The sequence below is a fragment of the Passer montanus genome, unplaced genomic scaffold, assembly GCF_014805655.1.
Source record: "Passer montanus isolate IOZ18808 unplaced genomic scaffold, ASM1480565v1 scaffold121, whole genome shotgun sequence".
Lineage (NCBI taxonomy): Eukaryota > Metazoa > Chordata > Aves > Passeriformes > Passeridae > Passer > Passer montanus.
The window spans coordinates 1,060,483-1,073,162 of NW_024358834.1; positions in this window are offsets into that span (position 1 = coordinate 1,060,483).

Here is a 12,680-nt window from a genome sequence, read left to right on the forward strand (position 1 = left end):
GGCGGCGGAGCGCGGCGGGCGGGAGGGCACGGCGGCGGCACCGGCACCGGCACCGGCACCGCGGGGGCCGGGGGAGCGCCGGGAGCGGCCCCGGGTGGGGGGCGAAGAGCCTGAGGGGCGGGCTGGCGGCGCAAAAAGGGAGAAGGGGATGAATTAATCAGTGAATATTTTATATCACCTTAAAATTGTGAGGGTTCTCCCTCTGTTGTTCTGGGGTCAGATGCAGCGTCCGTATTCAGGAGAGCTGTTCGAACCGGCGGCACCTGCAAAGTTCTCTATTCCTTTTCTGTCCAAAGTCACTCGCTGAACAAACTGCAGGATACAACACTGGTGTTCAGTGCGTTTATTTGGTAATGATGTAAAACGCGCAAAAATCATCCCAAACGGATCCTTTTGACATAATTGTCAAGGTGCTACCTGCTTTAGGAATTGCTCAGAAATAGGCCTGGTCTAGGATGTGAGTTTAAACTGGTTTCATGTTATTTCTCAGGCGTAATGCAGGTTTTACACGGAAAAGTTTGCCTTACATAATGATGTATTTTCAAATCCTATTCCTACAGAAGGAGTCTCTGTTAATCCTACCTTCCTTAGTAAAAGGTGATTGCTTTTTATTTCTGTGACTTATTTAGAATCTTACCTTCTAAATGGAAAGAGAATTTGTTGCTGTACAGAAATGTCTAGTAAAGTTACAAAATAAGGTAATGTGTAGTAGTAGGAGAGTAGTTAAAAACTGTTAAAATACATGTAATCAAAAATTTTGCCTACAGGGCTCAGCATCCAATCATCTGGCTCTAATTCCCCCCCAAAAAACCCCAAACCCACACACTTGGCTACGATACTCATCAAGTGAAAATAACAGTAATTTCAGTGCTGCTAATCAGAAAACTCTGTGGGAAGAAGTGAAATTGTCAATTTATTGGACACCTTCTAGCCACAAGCTAGAAATAGTCCTCAAGTAGCGTCTGCGGGGAGCTGCCTGGGAGCAATCTGTGGCTTTGTTTCCTTCTCCAGAACAGATGGTTGCTGGCAGACCGGGCTTCTCATCAGTGCCTTCCCTCTGAACCCTTCTGATTCTTGTATGTCTGCTAAGCATGTCTCTTCCTAGTAAATTTAGTCCTCAAATTAAGAGATACCTGGGAAATACTTGGAAAGACACAAGGGAACAGAAGGCTGTCATATTGTTGGTTCCTGAGAGAGAGAGAGGTGTTGAGTATTCTTTGTGCTGGAAAAGTACAATAAAGGGCTGGAGATGGTAAATTTTTTACCTTTTTTTTTCTGCTTTTAACTGAATGGTTGCTGAGACATTGGTTTTGAAAAAAAGAGAAAGACTGATGAGGTTTCAACAAGGTTTTGTTTGGAAGAAGGTTTCCACTATGAAGTGGAAAACCAGAGTGTAAAGGGAGTCAAAAGAAGCTGAAGAGGAAGGGAAAGAGAAAATAAAGCACTGGGATGAATTTTCCTTCCTTCCAGGACAGATACTGAGGCAAGACCTAAAAGTAATCTAAAAAACCCCCCACAAAATTCCTCATTTTCTTGGTTCAGTGTTGTTTTGTTTTTGGGGTTTTTTTCAGGAACGAAGAGAGAGATATTAACACACAAACAGCCATGTGTTTTTGGGGATGCTCCTCTTTCCTGGCGCGGGGAGCAGGGGGAGCCGGGTGGGCCCTGCAGTGCGGGGGCCAGGCAGGGCCGGACCAGGCCGGGCAGAACTGGGCAGGGCCAGGCAGAGCCGGGCCAGGCCGGGCAGAGCCGGGCAGGGCCGAGCCAGGCCAGGCAGAGCTGGGCCAGGCCGGGCAGAGCCGGGCCAGGCTGGGCCGGGCCAGGCTGGGCAGAGCTGGGCCAGGCCGGGCAGGGCTGGGCAGAGCTGGGCAGAGCCGGGCCAGGCTGGGCCGAGCCAGGCCGGGCAGAGCTGGGCCAGGCCGGGCAGGGCTGGGCAGAGCTGGGCAGAGCCGGGCCAGGCCGGGCAGAGCCGGGCAGAACTGGGCCAGGCCAGGCAGAGCCTGGCCTGCAGCACCAGGGCACATCCGGAGCGAGCCCTGTGCTGGACTCGGCTTCGCTGGTGTCCCGCCAGGCCTGGCCCTCAGCAAGCCCAGCTCTGTGGCTGCTGCTGCTGGTTCTGCTCTCCAGGGCTCCCTGTCCCCTGCAGGTCCCGGCCATCCCAAGGCCAGGTGTGCTGCTCCCAGGAGACAAAGCTGGGGAGGAGCTGGCAAGTCAGAGCGGGGCCAGGCCGGGCAGAGCCGGGCCAGGCTGGGCCGAGCCAGGCCAGGCAGAGCTGGGCCAGGCCGGGCAGAGCCGGGCCAGGCTGGGCCGAGCCAGGCCGGGCAGAGCTGGGCCAGGCCGGGCAGAGCCGGGCCAGGCCGGGCAGGGCCGGGCAGAGCTGGGCCAGGCCAGGCAGAGCCTGGCCTGCAGCACCAGGGCACATCCGGAGCGAGCCCTGCGCTGGACTTGGCTTCGCTGGTGTCCCGCCAGGCCTGGCCCTCAGCAAGCCCAGCTCTGTGGCTGCTGCTGCTGGTTCTGCTCTCCAGGGCTCCCTGTCCCCTGCAGGTCCCGGCCATCTCAAGGTGTGCTGCTTCCAGGACACAAAGCTGGGGAGGAGCTGGCAAGTGCTGCTGCAGGAGCGGATGGCCACAACCACAACTCTTTTAATTGTACCCTGTTTTACCAACATGCAGTTTTACCAAGAGATCCCAAAAGCCCACGAGCCATGCTGACTAAAGTGCACTGTGTTCACATGCAGAAATCTGTTCTACAGACTGTGGTTTACAGCTCAATACACCAACGGGTTCTTTCTCACTATCTGGAGGTATCCAAATCTGCTCCTATTTTGTTATCCTACTGATTTAATTCAGTGGAGTGTGCAGAAAGTGGTTCTGTCAACACTAACAGTGGAGTTACACACAATAGTCATATTTTTTATTCTGACTCCCTGGATTTATTTACATGTTGTTACGGGGTGGTTTTTTGTTTTTTGGTTTTTGGGTTTTTTTTACAGTGCTATATTACAACTTTTAGCACATAACTATCCCTAATGAGCAGACATTTTATTTGAAATTTATTGCAGATTAAATTTATGGATTGAGAGCATAAAGGCACAAAGGACTTGTAGGAATTTTAGCCTTAAAGTTAATATGTCTTACCAGATGGCAGGAATTTTAGACAGACTGTGAAATAAATAGGAAGTTCACACTTCCTGATATAAACAGGGCATGAAAACATGCAATTCAACAGAGTGTATAATAACCAATGAGGAATAAAGAGAAAACTCTCAAGGGCTAGAAAATATGTGGTGTAAGTATCTATTATGACATCATACAATAAAATTATTTTTCTGAGGTCTTACAATGCAATATTTAAAAATGAGTAGTCTATTTTTAAAATTTTGTGAATTCTATTTTGAAAGATGGTAGTAAGATTAGCTATTTAGTAAAGTCCTACGTAGATCAGCATAGAATAGATGTATTCAGTTATGTTTTCCCCATTGATATTACATGTAAGAGAAGAGTGCTTTCCAAGACCTCCCTTGAATAGGAAGGGAAGGAAGTCGGTGCACAGTTTAAACAAAAAAATGTAACAATGCTTTTCTAAAAAAAGAGGAAAGCAGCTTTGAAATGTATTATGAGTCCAACTCAATGTTGTGGGCTGTAGGAGGAAGAAATCATTAGCTTGGGAAAAGAGCAGCACTGGCACAATAGCCATGTGCAGATGTTAATAAGGATATGCCTATCAGCAAGGTGTGGGATAAGATTAGGAGGATGAACGTTAGTAATATAATCCCTAAAGAGTGTTTTAAAGGAAAAACCTAATTCACAAGAGGTTGTTTCTGTTAACCAGATGGATATGTGTTTAGGAAAAGGAAATGTGGGGAAAACCAGGGTGATTTTGGAAAACAGACCTGACCACTAATGTCCTATTGTATCAGCAGTGATTTTCCCTTTGTGGTTGGTAATCTCTGTGGAAGCTGTAGTGAGAGCATGCTGAAGTGCAGGATGAGCAGAGCAGTGTTGCCCTGGTGCTTGGGCTGTGTGTGCAGGTGGAGCTGAGCAGCTCTGGCTGGGGCTGTGTTGTACAGTCTGTACAGTGTGCCACAGCCCTCGTGGCCACAGCCTGACCCACTCCTGCTTCTTGAATGTTTGACAATGCAGGCATACATGTAGGCAAATCGGGCTTCTAAAAATACCTTTCACAAATCATCCATTCCAGCTGTCAGGGTGAGAGCAGTCCTTTTGTCCTGCAGCCCTGGACAACGAAAATCCCATTTCAGACAAATGAAATTTAGTCCTTTGCTGCCCGCCAGGAAAGCTGCTGACCTGTGCTTTGTGCCCTCAGTGCTCTGCCCACCATTGTGTCCAACCTGAGGCTTAGCACACAGTTGGCCTCTTGCCCAGGGCTCTGTAAACAGCAGCAACTGGCAAAAGCAGGCGTGGGCAGAGCCCCCAGGGCTCTCTGGAGCAGCTCCTGCCCGCTGCCTCCTCAGGGCCAGTCCCACTCTGGAAAGACTGAGCATGGCTGGCTATAAATGGCCACCTAAAAATAAAAAGAGGCACAATCACCTTTTCTTGTCAGACAAATCAAAGACCCAGGTCACCTTAAAAAATGCTAGGCTGCAAGCCAAACTGGTTATAGGAAAAATAAATAAGTATATAAAGTATATAAACCTCTTAATCCTGCGTGGATCAGTCCAGTTTTGATCGAACTGAACGGAGGCCGTTTACTTCAACTGACACTGGATGTGTCCCATGACCTTCTGGTTTATATATTTAGATTGCCCATACTAATCTTCTCTTCCACATGTCTGATGTCATCACCATTATTATAAACAGAACTTGTGACTTGATTGACAGCAAACAACCTTTCCAAAAAGTAGCCAAGGAGTAAGAATGTTTTGTCAGAGTGACACATGATCATGACTGCCTGCAGCCCATTTTTGTTTACAGGCAGTGGAAGAATTTCAGATATTTATAAGGTCAGTGTCCCTAGTCCAGAGAAGAAGGAGAAGGTGTGTTTGGTTTTAAATTGTTGTTCTGCTTACAAAATTGACTTCCAGTTGGGCTTGAACGAAGGACTAGGCTCTGACGTAAATCCTTTGCCTGTTGCAGCTTGGAATGGGCTGCTCCCAACTGCACACACAAAGGGGTCACTGGCACGCCATATTTTTGCTTTAGGAAGTCAAATACTTAAACATATGCATGATTCTTTTTTACTGTCTGGTGATTCAGATGTCTGGGATCCTTGTTTCATTTTTCTTGCTTTTTTGAAAACTTTCACAAAAAGGAATCAGCTTGCAAAACCACAAAAATGTACTTCTCAGCCAGCTGTGGTAAAATAGTTTGCATGGCCATTTCAATACTGGAGAAATCTTTATATTTAAAAAATCATTCTGATGATTAACAAATGAGCATTAATTCATTATCAGTAAGGCATTAGCAGTTGCCTTAGAACCATTCAACGTATGCTGCAAACGCAGAGGAGCTGAGAAAATATTTGTGAGACAAAAGAGCTGTTGACATTCAGTCATACTAGAATTTGGAATATTGCTTTAAAACAGATATGCTGCAAATGTGGGAATGAGAACTAGACTGGGTTTTTTCTACTTAATTTGGCATTTAAGTATATGGCACAGTAAGATTTGACAAAAAATGAAATGTAAATCTATGTAACTGACCCCACTTAAGAGTGTGTTAAGGACTCGTAATATTATAGAGTCTAAATACTACTTAGGAAGAAGTGAAACAAAATTTAGAATTCATGCTAGAACATTTATAAGCAGGTATAGAAAAATAGTGTCCATTCTACTAAATGTTAGAAATTAGAGTCTGCCTACGAAATGATGTTGTGTTTGTTTGACCTTGTTCAACTGATTCCATTAAAGTGTTGTGTATGTTTCAGATAACAAATTTTTACTTTTTTAGTAAGTGTCTTATATTGGATATAAAATTGTTATTTTAACAGTTTGTACTGAACATTTTACCATACAAATGGTAAATTTTATTTAACTTACGTTAATATAAATACACAAAAATAATACATGTTTATAAATACATATAAATATTTAAAGTGATCTAGAAAGAAGCCTAAATGGTAGTTTTAAATCATTTCCATGTGGTAATTCCTGTAACATGGGATTGTAGGAGGGGGACTGGTTAGGGGCCCAAATGTTATTGCATTGACTTAGTTTTTGCCAGGGCAGTGTAACAAAGGCAACTAAGTTTCAGCTGTCTTAGTGGTACTGTTATTACCTTTTGCCCATACAGATTTTTATTGTGGAAAACTGCCAAATAAGGAGTAATTTTGTAATTGAGAACATGGGTTATGAAAGTAGTTTGAACAGAAGGATGAGGGAAACATATAAGTTTATATTTCATGGATGAAACTTTGCTGAATTACTTGATAACATAAAGTGTAGTAGATTCTTCATTAATTGTGTAGTAGATTCTTCATTAATTACTGAAATGCTCAGTGTTTCACTGTGTATCATAGGTCCAACTATGCCTGAGATTGGGATGTAAGTACCCTCCTTACATCAAGGCAGGAATCCACTTACGGAACCGCCTGTGAGACTGACCTAACCTCCTCCTGCTGTGCCCACCCTGCAGAGCCTCTTTGGGGTGTCCTGTCCAAACCAGGCCAGGTCTGGTGACATCATGAAATGGGAGATGCCCATCAGCTCCTCTTTGGCCTCGACAGAGCTTTGGCCACCTGTCTGTCCTATGCTTGAGAAGATATTCAGGATGTTGACAGAGTAGAGTGGGACTTACCTGCTAAAACTTGGCAACGCAAGCTCGCCTGTTCTCCATGGGAGAGTGCAGCCCTCCGTGCTTGACTGGCTGAGGACCATTTTCCTCTGGCTCCAACAGGAAAACCAGCATAGGTGACCTCCCTGGCTGGTTTCAGGTTCCTGATTTGTTTAGTCAGCTCCAATGCCTTGGTACTTTCTCAGACTGCTGCCAAGGCTGTACATGGTTTGTTTGTATCGTCGGCCTCTGCGGGACCGGGCTCTCCTCCACACCTCTGATACCAGGTCTGAGCAGCTTGCTCCTCCCCTTGTCACTAAACTAAACTTGATGACACAGTGCCCAGTAATTTTTTTGTTTGCTTGCTTGCTCTTTTCTCAGCAAAGATGGTACCCAACTGGCTGGGTTATCAAGTGCAACTATCCTGTGCTGCTGGACACATGCCAGGGATGCAGAAGCAGATCTCACAGGGATTGTGGTCCACTCTACTGTTGTCTTTTCCACAGTCCAGAAATTCCACAAGGCTTGAAAATTAAGGGCTACCAGAAGTTATCTCTCTGGCGTCTCACAAAACTGAGATCCTTCAGGTGCACCAGGCAGAGAGATGCCCTTGATGTCTGAATGACTGCTTAATGGTGCTCTCTGCATCCCCTGTCTCCATTTCTGTGCCCTCCTTGTTTCAAGAGACATACAAACCTCTCTGTTGTCATTGGGTTCCAAAGGTCACAATTCATCTGTCGATATAAATTGAGTGTAGCTTTGTTGAAACTGATAATTGTGGTTCCCTGCTTTTTTGCATGATGGCTAATCAATTGCAGTATTGTAAAAGAAGGTAGATTAAGCTACCAAGTCTGTATCAGATTATCAGATCACAGTTGTGCCTGGTGTGAGAGGCAGGCAACAAACCATCAGACCCACCAGAACTGCACATATGAATTATGCAACTCTTGTGTGAGTTGTCACGTCTGTGAGCACGGGCACCGTGAGACAACAGCCCTGTGGTAGCAACTGACAGCTGAGGGAAGGAAGATCTTCTTTGTGTGTGCCCTGCTAAATAATTCAAAGACAAGATAAACAGCACCTATAGATGCATCTTTTCTTCATTTCACAGCAATGAGTCAAGATACTCTAAGTCAAATATGTGCATTTCAGATCCTTTTAGGCACCCATCAAGCCACCAGTTACTAGAAGATAAGGGAGATAAGACAAATTCTATACATCAGTTGTTTTCTATTATTGAGCTTTACATACGTTAGTTTTTCTTTCAGAATTCCAAGAGTAAGGAAATGATATTGTGTATTTCTTGCAAAGTTAACCTTTGATAGTGATATTGAGTCAACACATTGTATTCACACCTTAAGGACCATTGTAATTCCAGGAGCTGGGAGATGAGAAGGCAGTAAATAATAGTATACAGGGTAAGCTCTTTTTCATTTTTAATGGGAAAATATTTCAACCATGGTGATGTAGTTGACAAATATTTGGTTTAGCATAAAAGAAAAAGGAGTCAAAAAGAGACTGAAATGCATAGTCATATAGGAAATAAAAACCCTAATCAATAAGTAGTCACAAAAACAGTGAAAAACTTCTCCTATAGTGTTCTTAAATTAAAATGTAGAACATGCACATGTATCACCCAATCTGCTCGATATTGTTTCTAGAGAATAAATAATCTGTAGATTTGTTGGGGTAACACAATTTGCTATTTCCTGGAATAATTGCCCACAAACATGAGCTTGACCCCTGTGTTAAAGTAATGAACTCCTGCCTGTGTATGGAGGGTCATCCCAGGGACGGATGGTTACAGAAACGTTGGATTTGGATATTAGACACACATGTCCCTAGCAGGAGTTGTGGTTTTTCTCCTCATGTGGATTAAAAACCCACTGACAGCCTTCAGAGTTGCTAATTTAGGCCTTTCTGATTACAAGTTCCAGGCAATTCCATGTTTTGCTTCATCGTATAATTCTAGGAATGGTGGTTTTCTGAGAAAAACAAGCTCATAAGGCTTTGGAACTCTCTCTCTCTCATGGTTTCTGTGCATGCAGAATTGGCAAACCAGCACAGAACATAATAAGAATGAAGTTCAATCTGTAGTAGTTTTACACCCTATGTTTTTAAGTCTGCAATCATTTTTCTGAAAACATATGAACAGAAATCCTTGTAAAGCTCTTTTTTCCAGCTGTACAATTTTCAGCCATAACTATAGTAGCACAAGCAAATGCTTGTTAGCTTCAGTCACGTTTTTTCTTATGAATTTTAAAAACCATGGTGCTGCTCTTCCAGAGACATCCATTTGCACATAGATCTCATTGAAGGCCTGGGACCTGCATTTAATATGATTCCATTCTGTATCTAATTACACTCCCATTTCACATAAAATGAAGGTGGTAAGTTGGTTCAAGGTCAGCAATTTATTTATTAATAATAATATTTGTAAGTATCCTCAAAATCCAATTCAATAGGAATTTGAGGACCTCAAAAATGCAAAGATCTGGAGAGTTTATACCCTGAAAAATTGCCTGGTATCATGAATGTTGAGGTATGAAATTGTATCTGTACTGTAAGAACCTGCAGTTATTTGCAGTGTAGTAATTTTTGCCCCCTGTATGACCATACCTTTTAAATTCAAGTGTCTGATAATACAGATGAGCAAAATCAAACAGACAGGTAGTTCAAACAGAATCTGTAGAAAGGACAGCAGTAACATGTAGATCTTTTTCAAAATATTCAATCTATAGAACTGGGATTTTAAAGAGAGAGACTGGAAAAATAATCAGGCTCATCTGATATGCAGAGGAAAAAACGTCAACCTGAGGGTAGCATCTTCTAGAACAAAATCTACATATCCAGAGAACTTCCTTGAACTGAAACAAGCTGCAAGATGGGCTCATTTCTTAAAATATTAATAGTAAACTTGGGTGAGACATTCTTATTATGCTTTCACTGATGCAAACTCATTAAATTGCAATGATAATAAATCTTGAGAGATTAAATTTATAACAGAATATCAGATGGTTGTTTCTGGGTTTTCTAAGACCCTGAGACGGGTTTGGCATGCAGCTGAACCATCATTTCTCTTTGCTGACAGCCCGGTTTTCATTCCCAGGCTTTGTGCTGCTGTGCACCAAATGACACTGTCCAGTTGGGGGTATTTTTAGTCTGCTCTGTAGCAGATGCAGGCTGGCACATCCCTGCCCACTCCAGTGATGTGGGTCACATTCCCAGCAGGAGCCACACCAAGAGAGGAGGAAGGAAGCCACTTGCAGAAATGGGAGTGGTGCACAGCCCAAGCCTCAGAGCTGTGCTTTAGTGGGTCAGCTGCCAAGAGCTGCGTGTGAGAAGTGCTTTAAAGCTGTCTTTGCTTCCCTTCAGGGACTCGACTTGCAATTGAAATATCACACGTGGGGAATTTGCCAGAGCTTTGAATTAATATGCACGTGACCAGAACAGTTAAAGTCACCTCCTGTTTGGTGCTGAGATTCCTCGTCCTCACATGCGTATTCTGTTCACTGCAGCAGTGACGGACGTCTGGAGAAGTGAGTGTAGAATAAGGAATATAGTCCAAGAGTTCAGTTGTGCTGCTTTTAAATGTGCACATTTAAATTTAAATGTTAAATTTAGCTGCGGAGATCAGGCTCTATGACTACAAAAAATTATTTTTCTAGAAACCAAAGTAACTGAAATATCTGTATTAAAGCATTTCCGTTGTGAAAAATACCTCTAATCTGGAAAGATGTAGCATTAAATCTCAATAGCATTTTATAAGACCTTTCCTCTCTATTGTGTAGTATATGTGCAAAATCAGAACAATGTGTAATATGCACATAATTATGCATCATTATAATGATTAATATTTAATTAATGCTAGTAAAACAAATAATAAATATAAGAATTCCTTCAAAAAGTAATAGCTACAGGAACTGACATAATTAAATTAACAACAGAATGAATTCCCCATTGTATTCAGCAGAACCCCATTTCCCTGGCTGATGGAGTCACCTTATGAAAACGAGACCAGGACAGCTGGATCACAGACCTGCAAACCAGGCAAGGTGAACTTGTGCTTTTACTGTGAATGTAGGCTGAAAGTACACCTATTTTAACAACTTTGCTACACTTCTACATGAAAAAAGATCTGCTTGCTTTCTTTTTAGATGAGTCCTTCTCCTGCAGGTTTGTCTCGTTCTTGTGTCACCACTAATGCACTTAGGACTGAATAAGCTCCCTGGCTGTTGCATCAGGTGCAGAATTATTGCTTGCACTTCCTGAATTTATCTTCATTTTCATATTGAAGTCAGTAATAGTAACATTTAATATTAAATGGGCCAGGCTGAAAACTAGTAAATTGAAACGGCAAACAAAATGTGGTATAAAAATCAGAGGAGTCATCATTGTATTTCTTCCAAACACTTGAAATAAGAGCAAAAATCTTATTTCAGCTTCGCTGCTTGCAAAGGAGAAGAACCACTGGGGGTTTCAAGAGAAGTTTCTGTGTCGTGTCTAAAAACACCTCGGGAGGAGCTTCCCTGTCGCCAGGGGTTTCAGAGCGCCGCGCTCTGCCTGCAGCGCGTCCCGGGACCGGGCACGGCCCCGGAGCAGCCGGGCAGGGATGAGCGCCGCTCCCACCCTGTGGAAGGGGCATTCCCGGAGAGCTGGGCACCTGGCACTGCCGGAGCTGGGTCACCTGGCAGTGCCCATGGTGGGCCCCTGGCACTGCCTGTGCGGGGCACCTGGCACTGCCCATGGTGGGCACCTGGCACTACCTGTGCTGGGCACCTGGCACTGCCGGAGCTGGGCACCTGGCAGTGCCCATGGTGGGCACCTGGCACTGCCCGAGTTGGGCACCTGGCACTGCCCATGGTGGGCACCTGGCACTGCCCGAGTTGGGCACCTGGCACTGCCCATGGTGGGCACCTGGCACTGCCCGGGCACCGTGCGCTCAGCCCGGAGATGGCACTCGGGTAACACCTGGTGTCCTTTTTGCCCGTTTTTCTTGGAAGAGTGAAAGCTGTGGGCAGTGCCCGCGGGCAGCGGCGCTGCAGTGTCACCTGCAGGGCTGGCTCGGCTGTCCCCGCTCCCCGGGGTCGCTCTCGGCTCCTCCGGCAGTGGCGGTGCCACCGCTGCCCGCGGACCATGGCATTTTAGCCTCCGGTGACACGCACGTAATGAAGGGAGTTTGTGCTGCTCAAATGAGTGTTCTTTACCACCATTGAAAGCTCTGCCTTCTGTAGCAGTGTTACTGAAAATTCGTGGTTGTGTGCTTATTATTCAAAAGAGTACCCTTACCTTCTGATATAATGGTAAATTATAAATTAATTTCCTACACAATGGTTAAAATCCATTGTGTAAAGAGGAATTGTACCCAAAATAAATGTATTCCTGGGCTACCAAAACTGATTTATATATGGTAGCTAGTATTTGTTTCATCTAACAAAAAATAGCAGTCTTCGTTAGAAAAAAAAGACATTTTAGAAACTCTATTACTTGGTAGCTTTAGCAAAACAATAATTAACTGAAGAGATTTTATTCTGTGCTAATAGAAGTGTTTTTATTGTCACAGTTTGTAAACTCAGGAAAAGCATCTCCTGAAATAACTCTTCCAACCTTCTCAAGTGTAGGATTCTACTGCTGGATTTGCCTCCCATGGTCACATAAACAGTGGTACCCTGCTCCTCTCCAAGGAATACAGGGTTTAACTACACATGCATCTTAGCAGAGACGAGACCCACACGTGGCAAAAAGGAAATTGCTCTCATCTTACAGAGCTTGATTAAAGCTCAAGGCGTAGAGCTTTTTAAATGACAAATGCTCAATGAAATAATATTATGTCTTTATACTCCAGAGCTCTATTAATCTGAGGTTCTAGGACTTTGAGAAATGTTAATTAACTCATTACCATTCACATGAAGGGTTACCATTACATTCATTATGCGGGCTGATAACCAA